Genomic DNA, 18,491 nt, shown 5'->3' with positions numbered 1-18,491 from the left:
GATTCCCCCAGCTAACTTCCTGTTCTTCAGGGTGGTTCTAGCTATTTGTGGTTTTTTGTGTTTCCAGATGAACCTTTGGATCATTGTTTCCAGTTCCATGAAGAACATTCAAACAACTCAAAATCAACATAACGTATGATCCAGCAATAGCACTCCTAGGAATATATCCAGAACACTTGTTTTATGAGAAACCAACATGCACTCCTATGTTCATAGCAGCACAATCAGTAATTGCAAAAACATGGAAGCAGCCAAAATGCCCATCAGCACAGGATTGGATAAGAAAGCTATGGTTCATCTACTCCATGGAATACTACTCAGCTATTAAAAAAACAAAATGCAGTTCTTTGTGGCCAAATGGGCCAAACTGGAAACCATAATGCTAAGGGAAATGAGCCAATCCCAAAAGGTTAAATACCACATGTTTGCCTTAATTTAAGATGATATGATGTTATGTATAACATGTTATGTTATGTATGTTATATGTTGTGTATAAACTAAAATTGAAATGGCAATGAGGTGGTCACAGAAGGTGGTTAAGAACTCGCATTTATTTTTAACATATTGGTTACTCATTACTATGTCAATTAATTCCATAATGATGTAAATTTTTGCTGATGGTATGTTGGAGCTTTTAATTGATCGGGATGATACTCTGCTGGCTCTGTCTTCAAACCAGAGAGGATATACCTAAGAAGCCGTTGAACTTGACTGGACAATAAGATGCTGGACTCTATGTTTGGTATATGCTTGCAATGAGGGAATCTCAACTGAACTTGAACTGTGATTATGCAACAAGGTGGAGGAATCCACCATGGTGGGAGGGTTTGGGGAGGGGTGGGGAGAATCCAAGTACCTATGAAACTGTGTCACATAATACAATGTAATTAATGAATAAAACAAACAAACAAAAAAACAAAAAAAATACAACTTTTAAGACGTTCTAGGGCTGTAATAACGTATGATTTCAAGAACAGCTTTAATTCAGCAGGCAACTAGAAAGACTCTAATTTCCTTAGTATTGTAACTAGGATAAGTTGATAAATTATTACAGTAAACCATGCATGAGCTAAAACAAACTGATACAAAATGCTGATTATGGGCCTGGTATGATGGCTGAATTGGCTAATCCTCCTCCTTGGAAGCACTAGCATCCCATATGGGTGCAGGTTCACATCCCGACTGCTCCACTTCCCTTCCAGCTCCCTGCTAGTGACCTGGGAAAGCAGTGGAAAATGGCCCAAAGCCTTCAAGATCCTATACCCATGTGGGAGACCTACAGGAGGCTCCTGGCTTCAGATCAGCTTAGCTCCAGCAGTAGTGGCCATTTGGGGAGTAAATCCATTGAATAGAAGATCCTTCTGTCTCTCCTTCTCTCTATATATATATATGTCTTTCCAATAAAAATAAATATTGTTTTTAAAAAAAGGCTACAGGTTTGTGATGGACTGTAGCCTCTTTTTAAAAAAAAAAAGTTGATTATGATATCAGTTAGCAGTAATGATAAGTCATTAGCCTCAGAAGAACATGCCTTCATACTAGCCATAAAACTATCTTCAAGGTTAGTCAAATGAGCAGAATCAAGATGGCAGAATAGGGTAAGGGCACGTTTAAATGAACGGAAAAACATTTAATCAGGATGAGGCAGAGAGGACATATTCCAGGAAATAGGAAAGGACAGAACAACAGCAGAGGGATACTTGGAAACTGACAGACCCAGGAAAGCAACGGACACAATGGTGTGGTGTCGCAGTGACTGATACTCCAGCAGCATTCAGCTAACAGCGATTTGAACTCCACCAGCAACCAAGTGGGAAGGGACTTTCACTGGGAGCTTGGGAGGTGAACCCAGAACTGTCCGTCCTGCTGGTCTGTTTGATTTGACCAGCAGCAGAGACAGAGCAGCAGATCCAGACGCACAGTGCGAGAACAGGGTGGATTTCACAGCCCAGTCAGCCCCCTAGAGCTGAATTGGGAGCCATTTTGTTTAAGGAGGCAAAGACAAGGGAAAGGACTGAGCATACACTGAGTGGGGAGTGAACTAATTTCTGACTCAGTGAACTGTAGTACGTGGCATTCTACAAGTTCCACCCAAGACAGGTCAGGGTAGCCCTAAGACCTGACGGCCAGCAGATCAAGAACTCTAGCAGTGGTATGTCAGGCGTCATTTTGTACACGGTAACAATAGCTTTAGGACTACAGGGATAACAGTGAACTGCGCATGTGCTGAGCTCACGAGAACTCACTGAGGTCCGTGGATAGCACTGGTCCCGCAGGAAAATAAAACCAACTGTGGCATCGTATGGGTCAAAATAGGTCTGTGTGGCACCCAGACCTAATGTCCAACAGGTTCCGACAAGATCAATGTCACCAACAACCTAACTATATAGGACGCCTGATGTCTCACTAATCCTGGTACCTGCTCCAACCAGAAGTGGGATAAAGGTTGCAGAGAAAATGGTGCAGCCTCAGCACGGTATCACAGGAGGTGGAGAGTGGTAAGCCAGGAGCTGGGGCTGTGGAGACCACGGTGGAAATCTAACATAAGAACCCAGACCTGGAACTTGCTGGAGGTTGTGGCACAAGTAGCTGCAAGCAAAGAGTTGTGTATCAACCGCAATAAGTAAAATCACATTGTAGACCTGTGGGTGACACAGCTTAGAAACCTGCAACAAGGAGCAGACTCTGCTAACCAGAAGTACAATGACCAAGAGCAAAAGAAGAGACAAAAGCGCAATGAATATTACTTGAAACTCTCCTGCAAAGGAGCAAAACCCTATGCCAATCTCAGAGTTAACTGAGGAAGACATCGAGAAAATGGGGGACACAGAATCCATAAGACTCATTTTAAAGCTTCTGATCAACAATGAGAAGCACATACAAGAGTTCAAATAATTTAAGGAAGCAATAAAGCAAATCAAGGCTGATATGTCAGAAATTAAGAACACAGTAGAGCAAATTAAAAGTACAATGGAGAGTCTCCAAAATAGAATGAAGCAAGCAGAAGAAAGAATCTCAGAACTGGAAGATATTTCCTGTCATCAGGGGGAAGCAAACAAAAAGCTGGAAGCAGACCTGGATCAGGCCAAAACAAGTATTCAAGAATTGAAAGACACTATTAAGAGGCCAAATATAAGAGTTATGGGAGTCCCAGAAGGTGCAGAAAGAGAAGCTGAGTTTGTAAATGTATTTAATGAAACAATAAAGGAAAATTTCCCTAATCTGGAGAAAGAATTGGGAAACAAGATCCAGGAGGGGCACAGAACTCCCAACAGGCTTGATCAAAAGCGATCTTCACCATGACACATGATCTTCAAGTTCTCTTCAATTGAACATAAGGAAAAGTTCCTTAAATGTGCACATGAAAAAAATCAATTGACATATAAAGGAATGCCAATTAAACTCATGAGATCTCTCACAGGAAACTCTACAGGCAAGAAGAGAATGGAGTAACATATTCCAGATTCTAAAAGAAAAAAATTGTCGGCCTAGGATAACATACCCAGCAAAGCTTTCTTTTGTCTTTGAAACTGAAATAAAATTCTTCCACAGTCAAGAAAAGTTAAAAGAATTTGCCTCTTCCAAACCTGCCCTACAAATGATACTTCAAGATGTTCTCTTGACAGAGAAGAGGAATAGCACCTACCAAAACCAAAGGCAAATGGGAAGAACATCCCAGTAAAATGACAACAGAAGACTAAACCAATGAACAACCCATTCCTAAAATGACAGGACCAAAGTACCACCCATACATATTAACCCTGAATGTAAACGGCTTAAGCTCAATCAAACATCATAGATTAGTAGACTGGATTAAAAAAAACAAAACCCATCTATTTATTGTCTAGAAGAGACACACTTCACCAACAAAAATCAGCGGAAACTATATTGCATGGGTTTTGTTGTTTTCTGTTAGTTTCATCTCTTCAAAACACTTTCTTCTGATTAAATTCTTCAATGACTCCTAGATCATACAGTAGCATCATTTTCTGCAAGAAGGTTCTTGATTTTCATTCCTTCAGCTACACGTTAGTCATTTAGTAGCATGTTATTTAACTTCACAGTGTTGTTAATTTCTTTTTTCTCCCTGATGTTGATTTTGTTTTGTGGTTTTTCATTTAAGGGGATGCATACTAGCTGTGTAATGGAGACTGTGATATCTAGTAACATGTCATTTAACTTCATGGCATTGTAAATTTCTATTTTTCTTTCTCTTGTTGGTTTTGTATTATGACTTTTCATTTGAGGGGATGTATAGTAGCTGTGAAATGGAGACTAACATCCAGATGTGAGGACACAATGTAGTATGTATTTCTACTTCCAGACAAAAATGGACTTACAATGAAACTGTTCACTATATCTTGACAACAGGATGCTGGACTCTCTGCCATTGTCCATGCCTGCAATGATGGACATATGACTGTGTATGAAGAACTATATTTTAGTAATGACATAGAGGAACTAGGTGGGGTGAAGGAATTGGGGAGGGGATAAGGGAAATGCCAGGAGCCTATGGAATTGTATAAGATGATAATAATAATAATAAAATGTAAAAAAAAAAATAAAGTTGCATTCACTCAAAAAAAAAAAAGTTAGTCAAGTGAGAATGAGCTTAGGACAATAAAACACTGACTCAAAAGCAAAATGTGATACAGGTTGAAAGGCATGGGGCTCCATGCCCGTAAGATGAAATTAATAAGGTGAAAACCTTATCTACTTTTGGCACTATTTAAAATTATAAGGTGTTAATTTAATACTTTAATTAAATATTAAGATCTCAAAACTAGAATTATTAATACTAATTCAATAATCTAAAATGGTGCATTAAAAATTACTCTACTGGGCCCGGCAGCGTGGCCTAGCAGCTAAAGACCTCGCTTTGAATGCGCCAGGATCCATATGGGTGCCAGTTCTAATCCCGGAAGCCCTGCTTCCCATCCAGCTCCCTGCTTGTGGCCTGGGAAAGCAGTCGAGGACAGCCCAAAGCCTTGGGACCCTGCACCCATGTGGGAGACCTGGAAGAAGTTCCTGACTCCTGGCTTTGGATCAGCTCAGTATTGGCCATTGCGGTCACCTGGACAGTGAATCATCAGACGGAAGATCTTTCTCTCTGTGTCGACTCCTCTCTGTATCAGACTTTGCAATAAATTTTTTTAAAATAAATCTTTTTAAAAAATTACTCTATTACTTCACAATTAGATCCTTTCACCTAGACCCTATTCTCCAATATACACATGAAGAATTATACACTAAACAGGACAAGAGACCTGCATTTCTTTTTTTTTTTTTTTTTTTTTTTTTTGAGACCTGCATTTCTGACAAAAGGAGACCAAGTATTACAAACCAACCCTCTTCCTTAAAGACAAGGGCTGAATATTAGGGGACATAAATTAGTACAAACACTTTGGAAAACTGGTAGTAACTACCAAAGCCAAGTACACATCTAAATATTAGCCAACAATTCCCTTGCTAGGGATGCATTAGAATGCAAAGAGAATTCACATGTCCAACAAAACAGATGTATAGGAATGTTCACAGCAGCTTCACTATAATAGTTTAAAACCAGAAACAACCCAACATCTTTTAAAAGCAGAATAGGTAAACATGACATATTCAGGTATTAGTCTTCCACTATGGTAGACTGTAATTTCTAATATCCAGCTGCAATGTTTCTAGCTGCACTGCTCCTCCAGCATCATTTCTTTCTCCATCAAGAGACAGTCTGTTTCTTTTTCTTTTTGGATACCCAGGCACATTTCTAACCGCCATGAAGCAGAGATTGCAGGGGCAGTCACACTGCACTAGCACCAAGGCAACACCACATAGGTGATGTAACTTCTACATGGCTGGCACACCTGCCCTCCACCCTCCTCCCCTCCCCTGGCAACCCAACCACACACTGTGATCAAGCTGAGGCCACAAGGCTAAGCAGCGTTTAGGTATCCTGTCATCAGTCATCAGACATGTAAGCAAGCCTTCAAACAAGGCCCCACCTTCAGGCAGCCCTAGCTGAAACCAGATGAAGCAGATAGCATGGCCAAATCACAAATCTGTATGGAAAACAAATGTCATTTTGTCTTCTTTTAAGCCATTAAATTTTGAGGCAATATGTAGATAGCTACTATAACTGAAACAGGTATAGGTCAAATAAAAGAAACACTATGACTACACGCAACATAGCTGAAATTCACAGATACAATACATTGTGCGTGAGCCTCGCCACTTCTGATCCAGCTCCCTGCTAATGTGCTTAGGAAAGCAGCAGAAAATGGCTCAAGTCCTTAGGGTCCTACACCCACATGGGAGACCCAGGAGATCTGGAATAAGCTTCTAACTTCAGACAGGCCCCACTCCAACCACTGTGGCCATTTAGGGAGTAAACCAGTACATGCATACATACCCTCTCTTCCTATATCTCCCTCTCTCTATGCCTTTCAAATAAATAAACAAACCTCCTTTTAAAAGAAAAAAAAAGCCACATGTACAACTATAACTGTATAAAATCACTTTTTTGAAAAAGTAGAAAACTCAAAACAACAATGACAAAAAACTTGAGACCATTCTAAGACAAAGATGGCAGGGGTATTGACCAGGAAGGATTGTGATAGAGGTATTAGGGGGAATATAAAAAATGTTCTGACTATAATGACATTATTAATTGTTGACAATAATTAAAAAGATTCACTTATGTATTTATTGGGAAAGCAAGGTAACAGAGAGGCAGAGTAATCTTCCACCTTTAAGTTCTTTCCACAAATGGCCACAACAGCGAAGGCTGGACGCAGCCAAAGCCAGGAGCTTGGGCCTCCAACACAGGAGGCAGAGATCCAAGCCCTTAGGCCATCACCCTCTGCCTTCCCAGACGCACCTGAAGGAAGCTGGATCAAGCACAGAGCAAATTCCCTCTCTCTGAAACTATGTCTTCAAAATTAATCAATTTCAAAAATTCTTCAGGAGAAGGGGTTTAAAAGTAATGCAAGTTATTATGGTTTTAAATTTATATATATATATATATATATATATATATATATATATATATATATATATATATATAATATACATAATTTTAAACAGAGAGGGGAAGGCCAGCAGTTGTCATGGCACCTAAGATGCCACTTGGAATGCCTACATCCCACCTCAGAGTGCTGGGATTGAAATCCCAGCTCTGTTCCCAATTCCAGCTTGCAGTTAATGTACTTCGTGGAAAGCCACAGGCGACAGCTCAAGTACTTGAGTACCCACTACTCATACTGGAATAACAGATTTGAGTTCCTGGCTCCTGGCTTCAACCTGGCCCAGCCCCAGATGCACTGGGAATTTAGGAATTGAACCAGCAGACACAGGAGGGGCTCGCTCTCTCTCCCCATCCCCCCGAATAAATACATTTTTATAAGTAAATAAAAGGAGGAAGGATATCAAAATATGAAAGAGCTAACAAGAAAAAGAAGAAATACCACCTACACTCCAAGAAAGTACAGAAATCTCCGAGAAAAAAAGTATGCCCAGTGAAAACAAGTATGTGAGAGGCTATCCACAGTAAGGCAGTATAGAAAGCTACAGGGAAAAAAATGTAAGGGGGATAAGATGTACTAAAGAGAGAGCCATCAATTACTTCACAATACAATCTCAAAAAAACTGATTCACCAAAGAAATTGAGAACTCGGTAAACCAGCCCATGCACGTTCTCAAAAAACACTGAAGAGTAGGCAATTAGTGCATAGCAGGTCTTGTTCAAGTCCTAACTCTTTCATTTCCAATCCAACGTTACGCTAATGTGCACCCTGGAAAGTGGCAGGTGATGGCTCAGGTATCTGGGTCCCTGCCACCCATGTGGGAAACCTAGAAAGAGTTCCAGACTCCTGACTTCAGCCTGGCCTACCCTGACCTGTTGCAGGCATTTGGGGAGATATACCTCTACCTTTTTACCTCAATTTCTCATTCTCTCTTTCAAATAGAGTGAAAACAAAATTTTTAAATCTCAATTTGGAGAAAGGTGATCGTACGTGTAAAAAAAAAAAAAAAAAAAGAAGGAATGAAAGCTGCAATAATGGTGTAGTATGCTAAGCCTCGACTGTGCCACCTACATCCCACACAGGTGCTGGTTCAGTTGGGACTTCCCAACTGTTCCACTTCCTCTCCAGTTCCCTGCTATTGATCTGGAAAAGCTGTGGAAAGATGGCCCAAAGCACTTGGGCCTCTACACGCCCGTGGGAGATCAGGGAAAGGCTCCTGGCTTGAGATCGCCTCAGCACTGGTATTGGGGCCATTTGAGGACCAAACCAGCAGATGGCCAATCTCCCTTTCTCTTCCTTCTTCTCTCTGTGTTAACTGTGCCTTTCAAATAAAAATAGATCTTTTAAAGGAAAAATATCAGTGGAAAACTCCTTACTTTTACCAGTAATTCTAAAAATACATTTACAAGCACAATGAGCAGTACACAATCAAAGACATGCAAGCACTTAGGATACAAAACCTGAAAAAACAAGACACTACAAGGAAAACCCTGCAAGACCTTGAAGTAGAGCTACCATGCTTGCTCTGTCCAAAAACACAACAGACAAAGCTTGAAATCTGTGGGGAACTACAAGCTATATTTTTATTTTAAAGTCACAGCATATGTGAAAAAGAAATAAGTCTAAATTCTAAAAACAAAAACTATTGCAGCCAATATTTAAAACCCAGAGAATATATTTACAGCAGATTAGAGATGAAAACCCAATAAATATAGAGATCAACAGAAAACATCCAAAACAAAAAAGCAAAGACATTAAAGAACAAAAGAGGAAAAATACACAGAGCATCCAGTGAAAAGGTTGAACAATGCATATCAGAGCTCCAAGAAAGAGCAAGAGAATGGATAAAAGCAACATTTAAAGAGATGATAGTTAAGAATTTTCTAACACTAGTGAAAGATATCAACAAGGGTACCAACATGGTCTGGACACTCCAAACAAGAAACGGAGCAAGAAGGAAAGGAAGTAAACAGAAACAGAAAATCACCTAGAATCCAAAGGCAAAAAGAAATTCTTAGAAATGGCCCAGTTTTATGGCTCAGTAGCTAAATTTTCACCTTGTAAACACCAAGATCCCATATGGGCGCCAGTCATGTCCCAGTTGCTCCACTTTTCCCTTCTAACTCCCTGCTTGTGGCCTGGGAACACAGTGGAAGACAGTCCAAAGCCTTGGAACCCTGCACCCTTGTGGGAAACCTGGAAGAAGCTCCTGCCTCCTGCCTTTAAATTGGCTCAGTTCTGGCTGTTGTCGCCACTTGGGGAGTGAATCAGCAGATGGAATACCTTTCTCTCTAACTCTCCTCTCTGTAAAATCTGACTTTCTAATTAAAATAAATAAATCTTAAAAAAAAAAAAAAAGCCAGCGTGATGGCATAGCACATTGATTTTCCACCTGCAGTGCCAACATCCCACACAGATGTCAGTTTCTGTCCCGGCTGCTTCACTTTCTAACAGCCCCCTGGTAATGGCCTGTGAAGGCAGCAGAGGATGGTCCTTGAACTTGGGCCCTGCACCCATGTGAGAAACCCCAAAGAAGCTCCTGGCTCCTGGTTTTGGACCATCTCAGCTCTAGCAGTAGTGGCCATTTGGGGAATGAACTAGTAGATGGAATATCTGTGTTTCTCTCACTCCGTAATTCTAATTTTCATGTAAAATTTTTAAAAATATTTTTTAAAAAGGTCCAATAAACAAATTATCAAAAAAGTAGCAATAAACCTAACTTAATACAAACAAGGATGCTAAAGTATTATAATCTTTCCAAAGAACTAGCATACATCAGCACACAACTCCAACTAGAATTCTATGCCCAATAAAATAAATTCTTCAAAAATGTATGCTAAATAGGGTCAGTCTCAAATAAAAAACTAGATTCACTCTGAAAATATATATATCTGAAGAGTATGCTTCAGGCAGAAAGAAGATTGCTCCAGACGGAAGGTCAGTAATGCACAAAGAAATGAGGAAAGGAATACGCAGTAAGCCTTACTGAACAATAATACTATAAACAATAGAAACATGTCACTGCAATTTTAATAAATATTCTCTCTATAATTTCTTAAATACAATCTTTACTTATTTATTTGAAAGAGAAATACCTTTCATCTACTGGTTCACTCCCCAGATGCCCACAGGCGCCATGGGTGGGCAAGGCCAGGAGCCAGGTTCCCACATGAGTGGCTGGAACCCAGCCAACTGGGCCACCCCCTGCTGCTTCCCAAGATGTACATTAGCAGGAAGGTGAAACAGACAGCGGAGTTGAAACTGGATCCAAGCACTCTGGGAAGCAGGCTACCCAAGCAACAGCTTACCTACTGCACCAAACACCCACCCCAGCAGGTGTGCACTTTTAAACATGAAAATAACAAAATAAGAAAGAAATTAAATAAACTGTTTTAAAGATCCTGCACTGTGCAGGGGAAAAAAGTAGATGCCTCAATTAACACTACACTTTGAAAATGATACAAGAAGTACTTCAAAAAGTTCATGGAAACAGAATTAACATATTCCTTTAGCCACAAAAATTTCAAAGCCATGTATACTTATTCCATAGTATGCATTTTCTGTTATGTTTTTAAAGAGTCAACCCAAAACAAAAGAGAGAAAAATCAACACAGAACAGGTGAGATCAATGTTTTAAATTATTTTTAAGTATTATTGTTAACAAAGAATTATTCCTATTCAGTATTTTTAACATATGTCCAGGGAAATACACAGAAATATCCAGCTCTCTCCCACACTTCCCTAACCTCATTATCTATTCAATTTTTTTCATTATAAGCAATTCTTCAAAAATTCTATTATACCGTGTCTTTCCTTACATTACTGTGGACATGCTAATAAATATTAAAACAACCAAACAACAAACAAAAAATAACAAGGGATTGGCACAATGGCTCAAATGGCTAATTCTCTGTCTGCAAACATCAGCATCTCATATGGATGTAGGTTCGTGTTCCGGCTGCTCCATTCCCAGCCAGATCCCTGCCTACGGTCTGGGAAAACAACCTGCACCCACATGGGAGACTGGGAAGAAAACCCTGGCTCCTGGCTCCTGGCTCCTAGCTTCACAGCAGCTCAGCTCTGGTCATTGCAGCCATTTGGGGAGTGAACCAGCAGATGGAAGATCTTTCTTTCTCTGTCTCTCCTCTCTGTAAAAATCTGTCTTTCCAATAAAAATAAATAAAATCTTTAAAATAAACAAATAACCAAAAGCCCTAGGGTGGGCATTTGGTGCAAGGGTTAAGTTGACCCATGGGATGGCAACATCCCATGTCAAAGCACTTGGCTGGGGTCCTGACTCCTCCACTTCTAAGTAAGCTTCCTGCTGGGAGGAACCTGGGAGGACTCTGTCACAGCCTCGCTTCAGTCTGCCCCAGAACAGGCTGTGGTATTTGATGAGTGAGCCAGCAGATGGAAGACCTCTCTCCATCTGTCTCTCTTTCTCTCTCTCTCACTCTCTGTGTCTGCCTTTCATAGACAGATTGAAATACAAACTTTTAAGAGCCTAGAGAGCCAAGTGACTTATAAATATACTAATCCATAATAAAATATGAAGTTGCCTCATTGATCTATATATAATGTACCTAAAAATCAATATATTAGGAAATGTTTTTAATTCATGTACTAATTCAGTGAAAAGACAATTCCAGGATTAAATCATAATTTTTTTCTATTGTTGTATCAATTTCAGCAAGACACAGGTGTCATATATACCTATTTCACAATAACTACATCATACTTCACCTCTTTAGCCCCACAGTTTAAGAGGCAAGACATTAAACTCCAAAAATCACTCTTGATCCTTCCATAATCAAATGAACTACCCACCACTTATTTTAAGATGAACTGCTTTAGTGAGAACTTCTTAAAGAAGGTAGTCTAAGCTCTTCAAAAGACAAAACACAAACAACTACCCTGATATCGTAAAACTGCTCTGCAAAAAAAATCAAAGAATATTTTATTTAATATTTAATACCAGTTTCACAGCTATAGAAAGTAGCAAGTAAATGAATCAATATACTTATAAAAGGTCTAGTGTGGTTAGTCAACTACGCTGACTCCCCTTCTATAACAGCTCTGCAGCAAACAACCCCTTCATCCAGGTGATCAGAGAATGGGACCACAAGTTTTCTCTGAGTAACTACAGTGATGGGAACTCACATACAAGCATTTTTTACTAAACCTTCACAACAACCTCTTCATCAACTGTATAAATGTTTCTCTCTCACTCCTCCCATCCACTCCTCTGTACACCTCATAACTCCTCACCCTTCAGGTCTCACCAGTCACCTCCTCAGGGAAACTCAGTGGCTTAAGGTCCCATTCGCTCAGCCCCAAAAGCCAAGTGTGCAGGAAGTCAGATTTCTTTCAAAGTATTACTTAAATATTACTATAAAGATTTTAAAATGAGCCTACAAATAAAAGTAAATCATAACTCTGAATGGAATATGCCTTCTGAAAATCACACTAAGGATACAGGAACAAACAATAACTTTCTAATAATTAATGGTCTCAACTGCACTAATTATAAAACAAGAATGGTTACAGTGAAAACAGGAACACAAAACAGAAGATGCAACCACTGGTCTCTAGCAGAGGCAACAATTCCAAAAGCTCCAGCATTCTAAGTTTTACCAGCCTCCAACTGCTGGTACTTTCTAACCAAAGTATTTGTTGTTGCTGTTTTGTTTTCCCTTCACTGCTGGCTTGAACTTACTGGCCTCATTTTTTTTTTTTTAACCCAGCTTATCTGGCTACAAATTGTAATGGTAACTTGATATACACAGCAAAGATAAGCTAGCCAGCAAACCCTGCTTGAAATTAGAGAACCAGACTGTATGTGTTATAGCAGGTAGGTCTCTTGGTGCCCTGTAACGCTTCAGGGTGATCAGACCCTAGAGGTATTTGCAATTCAAAATGTTCTTAAAAATGGTAATGGGCTGGGGGCTGGGGGTGGCAGCATGGTAGCCTAGCAGCTACAGCCCTTGCCTTGCACACCTGGGAATCCCAAATGAGTGCCTCAGCAGTCCCACTTCCCATCCAGCTCCTTGCTTGTTGGCCTGGGATGGCCCAAAGCCTTGGGACCCTGCACCCACAAAGGAAACCGGGAAAGAAGCTCCAGGCTTCGGATCGGCTCAGCTCTGGCTGTTGCGGACACTAGGGCATTGAAACAGCGGACAGAAGAGCTTCCTGTCTCTCCTCCTCTCTGTATATCTGACTTGCCAATAAAAAAATAAATAAATCTTAAGGGGGGAAAAACTGGTAATGGGGGGTGAGGTGGGGAGGAGAGATCTGAGGCACAGAGAGTTAAGCCTCTGCTTGAGACACTGGCATCCCATAAGAGATGGCTGGTTTCCAGCCCAGGCTGCTCTGCTTCTGATCCAGCTTCCACTTAGTGTGCCTGTGGATGTACTTGTAACCCACATGGGAGAACAGGGTGGAGTTCTGGGCTCCTGGGTTCTCCCTCTGTCACACTGCCTTGCAAAATTAGCAATAGATCAACCTTACCTAAAGTACAGCCCAGCTAAAACCAGTTAAGGTTTTATACCCAAACTTCCTAATGTTTGGCAAATGATGCTGTAAATGCTTTTCTGACAACTCAGTACCTTCACACAATCCGCAAAGGAATTTCTGTTGACTTGGACACCTGTACTGGCAACTAAGGCTGTTTTTCTTTCGAAAGTTAATCTTTATATTTATGAATGCAATTATTTTTCTTGTCTGTTTTGACATATTTTAATTGCCTATGTAGACAGAATCAAAATCCATCTTAAGAGCTAGACTACATTTATGAATTCTATTATAAAGTCATGGTAAACAATGAAGAAACTGTCAATTTTAGGTCAACATAAGTAAAAACTAAAAACAAGCAAAGTCCTACTCACTTGATGCTGGCTAAATTACTGATTTTTGCCTTCGTCCCAGAGACTGAATAAGCCACGTGGCCACAGTGATCTATAAACTTCGGTGCAACTTCTCGGAGCTGTGCCATGAAATCCTAAGTCTATCCTAAAGATTCAATTTTCTGTTTAAAAGCATTAACATGGGACTAAAACCATTTTCGTCCAGCAAGCAAAATATTTTAGACGGCGTCCCTACTCTTTTTTCCTCCACTCGTGTCGCATTATTTGCAACGATGGGGGATTTTCCAATTCAACAAGCCAACGGAGTCCCATACAGGCGGGACACGACGTGTTAAAGTCTACTGTCTTACCAAAAGAAAAAGAAGAAAAAGAAAAAAATCAACTGACAGAGGAGTCCACACGTCGAATCGCACAGATTTCCATTGGTTTTTGGCTTTCAAACACCTGCGAGTAACCGTCCTCACGCACTACAAATGCCGCACCGCCGCACACTCTTGAACTCCAAATTAGTGTGCAAACTTTGCAAAGGTGCAGATTCCCAACCCTCTCACACGCCTCATTCACCGCCGTCCTCTCCCTGCTCCAGAACGAAGTCAAGTTCCGCCAAGCACCAAGGCAATCATTTCAAAGCACCAACTTTGCCTCACTTGTGTCCCCTCCAACTCTGCAAGAACACAAGCGAAACTCGCCAGGGAGAGGTCTCCGCCGGGACCGAAACTCGCACCCGGGAGCGGGCAGCTGGGCCCCACCCCCCGGGGGCTGGGCAGCCGCAGCCCCGGCCGGGGCCCCCTCCGCGCGGCCCCCCAAGCCAGGCGCCCCCCAACCTGTCAATCACAGCGCAGACCCCCACCAGCAGCACCCCCGCCAAACGCACCCCGCGCACGTTTCTGGAAAGCCTGCCCGCTCCGGGGCTGAGTTCGCGAGCGGCAGCTGCGTCCCCTCCTCCCGGGTCCGGGAATGGCGGCGTCCGGCTCCCTGGGGCCAACTCCGAGTCCCCGTCTGAGGAGGACGCCCCGGGAACCCGCCACCCGCCGGCCGACCGGCCGAAAGATGAGGAAACGAAGTTACCTCCGGACGGTCCCGTCGGCAAGAACAAGGGGCAGCGGGCAGGGCGGACAGTCCCGGGCGCCCAAGCTGATCCTGCGCGGCTGCGGCGGCGGCGGCTACCGCAGTGCCCTCCGCCCCATTGTTTCCCTTCCAAGAGGATCCCGGCGAAGCTGAGCCCGGGAACCAGGAAGTTCCCCGGCGCGACACCTCCTGCCGCCGCTATGGAAACGGCCCCCGCCTCCCAGGGCGGCTCGCCCGGGACCCCGCCTCCGCGCCGCCGGCCCCGCCCGCCTCACGGGCCGCCGCCAACCGTCGCCGCTGCGGCCGCGGCCGCCGCCATCTTGGCGAGGCCCGAGTGGCCCCCTTCCCGGCGGCACGTGCGCGCCACTCCCGCGTCCCCGTGGTGCGCGCTCCCGCCGGCCATGCGCGGGCGCGGCGCTGCAGGTGGAGGCGCGGGTCCCCAGGGTCCCCACAGGGGCTCCTGGCTCCAAGTTGGTTCTGTTGACCAGCGGGCGCTCGCGCGGGAGGCCCAGCACCCACAGCAGCGCACAAAAATGACCGACACTTGGCGAACCCAACTAAACAGCCAAAAGAATGACTGAGACCTCTAGAGAGTAGGACACAAGAGCGTGGTCTCTTGGAGCCAGACTGGCTGGTCTTTTCATTTATGGCTCTGCCACCTATCTGGTATCTGACCCTGGACTAGTGAATTTTCTCTGTGCCTCAGTTTCTTCTAATGTGCAATGGGACAGTAGAAGTATCTGTTCCTGGGGTTAGTGACCAAGTGCTTGGTGGCAAGTTGTAGATAAGCATCTATTCAGTAAAATGGTATTTGCTTGTAACATAAGTCACTCTTGTGTCATTTTTCAGGAACTTGCCTCCCAGTGTACACATCACGACTTTAAGTAGGCTACTGTGTGTGATCCCATGACTGCTTAAAACTTTAGTGTTCCTTTTCATCCCATCTTTCTCTAAGGTCGGCTTTCCTTTTTTATATCGTGGAAATTGTCGAGAGGGTTCATCTCCACAGCCTTCCATTAAGGAGTGCCATAAAAAGATGAATGGTGTAAACTTTCCAGCACTGTAATTAGCTGACAGTTAAATGATTTATTCAGTAGACACTAGCAGAGTTTGGGCGTGCACGTAACTAAAAGGCTTCCTGTTCTTGATTCAGGAACTTGAATTACTAAGGCTGGCAAGTCTGCTGCAATTATTATCTCTCTTCCCCAGCTGGTGAAAACCGACGTGAACAAACTGGGTGCTGCACTCCATGTTGGTGGGGAGGGCAGGAAGGCAGAGGCAAGAACCCCGGGTCTGCCCTAACACAGACTTAGGAACTGTGAAGAAGTTGAGGGGGTTGGATTTAGAGTTCCCTTCTACCTCTCCAGTCTTGTAATGCTAGGTAAGCACTTTGGGGGGTGGTGGAGAGAAAATACAGATTCATACTTGCCTGTGGATCTTCCCTCATTCTTCTGAACCAGGTTTCTTAAGATTTGCACATTTTTTTTAGGATCCTGAGAACAAACATGGTCTAACAAATTTGATACATGGAGTAAAAGCAGTCCAGGAATTTGAAGGACCAGGGAAGCTTTTACAGCCCCTAAACACTTGGGCCAAAGTTATTGAAGACTCTGGTGAGTGGTCACACAGATTGGCTGTCCCCATTGCTGACAGCCAAAAGCCACAACTCCATGGAGACTTGAGGATGTCCATAAGGAATATGAATGGCAATCAGTGTGATACCCAGAAATTACCTGTCCTCCTCTGCAACCCTTTGAGCAAGGAATCGGGGATTCTCTGGTGGCTCTTTGCAGCTTCACCATCAAATGATTAAGCTTGTGTCCTTGCACATCGAGATCAATGTGTCTCTTCATTCCATTTCTCCACGAACTTTGTGTAGTTTCCTTGAGTTGCTTCATGAGCCCTCCCTGGATGTGACAGATTGCTTTGCACGTGGAAAGCCCTTCAATAAATATTTACTGAGCTAAATGGCTGTGCTTGTGTCTGAACAGCGATCACTGAGGCCAAGGGAACCACAGGCACAATAGAAGCATCACCCAAGGGCCATTACTGCAAAGAACACACACAACCCCCACTCACTAACGAGTGAGGTGTTGGGTCAACAGCCCTAGCCACATTGTCCCATCTACCACCAGAAAGTGGAAATTCCAGCTGGTTTGCTGTTAGGAGTAATTTTTTAAAACTCCTTTGGACTTGATTGTGAGTAACATTGGTTCAGTCTTACATGTCAGTAGCAGCACTCTGATTCTACACAGTGTTACTAAGATTCAGAAATCCCATGTGTTTCAAAGTGTCAACAGCCAGTCCCCTCCATTGAAATCCTGTGTTGTGAAGTACAGGAACTTGCCATCATTTTTTGTTATTGAGCACCTCAGAAATACTGGTAAAAAATGAAGAATGAGGGAATTTTTATTTACTATCATGTCCCCAGCACAATGCTTGTCATCTGGTGGGCATGCAGTATGCATATGCCATCTGCCTAAGGCATAATTGGCAATATGTCAGAGTAATATGTTATCTCTGGAATATATTACATATAGAATGGATGTCAATGATTATCAAGGAAATTAAGATAGGATCATCTTTCCTGTACATTAGAGATGCACAAATTTTTGCATAAAGGGGAAAGGTAAAGAATCTGAAAACAGCTATGGACAACATATATAAGAATAGGAGTGGCTTTGTCTCACTGGAAATTTACTTACAGAAATAGCTGAACTTGACCCAAAGGGCTATGGTTTATCAATTTCTGCTCTAAATAATTACATTGAATAATTAGTTTAAGTCATAATTTTAAATAATAATTATACTTAGCTTATATTCCCTTCATTATTTATTTTTTCTAACATTAAATTGTGATACTAGAGTGCTGTTCAAGTGAAGAAAGCATAAAAACTTAGGACATCAAAAAGCACAAAGAGGTAGAACTAACAATTTGTTACTAATTTTGTATTTCACAAACACCGAAGATTGAAGGCTGCTTCTCACATATTAATGGAATAATAAAGACGGACACCTGCACTTCATCTTTGCAAAAGTTATGTGTTATGCTGGTGACAACACTTAAAACACTGCAAAAAGCAAAAAGTATAGAATCTTGTGCTAAGGCCAGTAGTACACTTTGTGGTGGAGAACATAAGAATGCAGAACAGGGAGGGGAAAGAAGATCTTCCAAAGCAAATTATCCACCCCTCACCATCACCTCCAAAATACAGATGAAAGCATTGGTTCTTTGAGATTTTGAAATGTGAATCCATGGCTATTTGATCTGTGTAATTGTTTTAAAAGGGACAACTGGATAGTTCTCGAGGTGGAGGAGGGGAGCAGCTAAGTCTGTGGATAACCTTGAAGTGTACACACAGACACTCACCCGTCACAGTCATTTGTGGAATTCGATAAGAAGCCAGTGCTCTTCTATTGATAAGAAAAGTCAGTTCCAATGTTACCACATAGAATTATTTTTTTCATGGGAAAAAAGATCAGTCAACATCTGTATACCCAGTGTAGGTGAAAAAGCAATGAGTCAATCAAAAGTCATGTCCCCATT

At 42.2% G+C, this 18,491-nt stretch overlaps 1 protein-coding gene across 1 annotated transcript in view; it reads right to left on the bottom strand.

The window, feature by feature from the left end:
• Window positions 1-15,206, bottom strand: part of USP6NL (USP6 N-terminal like) — a 190,691-nt gene extending 175,485 nt beyond the window's left edge. The window contains exon 1 of the mRNA XM_058669479.1: window positions 14,945-15,206. The gene's annotated coding sequence lies outside the window, so the exon portion shown is untranslated. The remainder of the gene's footprint in view (window positions 1-14,944) is intronic.
• Between the last annotated feature and the right edge of the window lie 3,285 nt (window positions 15,207-18,491).

Source organism: Ochotona princeps, chromosome 10 (genome assembly GCF_030435755.1).
Source record: "Ochotona princeps isolate mOchPri1 chromosome 10, mOchPri1.hap1, whole genome shotgun sequence".
Taxonomy (NCBI): Eukaryota; Metazoa; Chordata; class Mammalia; order Lagomorpha; family Ochotonidae; genus Ochotona; species Ochotona princeps.
This window is presented reverse-complemented; position numbering and strand designations above follow the sequence as displayed.